Source organism: Tachypleus tridentatus, unplaced genomic scaffold (genome assembly GCF_004210375.1).
Source record: "Tachypleus tridentatus isolate NWPU-2018 unplaced genomic scaffold, ASM421037v1 Hic_cluster_1, whole genome shotgun sequence".
Lineage (NCBI taxonomy): Eukaryota > Metazoa > Arthropoda > Merostomata > Xiphosura > Limulidae > Tachypleus > Tachypleus tridentatus.
In genome coordinates, this window is record NW_027467777.1 from 21,958,200 (window position 1) to 21,958,601 (window position 402).

Here is a 402-nt window from a genome sequence, read left to right on the forward strand (position 1 = left end):
CATATTGTTTTGTAAACATTTTGTTTTCCATACACCTCAGTTAAAGATATTGTTTTATCAACACCTTAGTCAAAGATATTCTTTTATCTACACCGTAGTTAAAAGTGTTGTTGTACATACAGGTAATTTAAACATATTCTTTTACATACATCTTAGTTAAATATGTTGTTTTACACACACCTTTGTTAAACATATTGTTTTACCTACATTTTTCAAGACTCGACAGAGACGTTTCTCTAATTTTAGAGTTCGAACACCCTTCCATTCTTGAGTATTAGCTCTTTGCCAACGAACATTGGTTTTTAATTACCAGGTGGTTAAAACTCTCGACTCGTAATCATTTGGTCGCCTGTTCGAATCCTCATTCTATTAAACACTATATTTGTTTCAGTTGTCGGTACG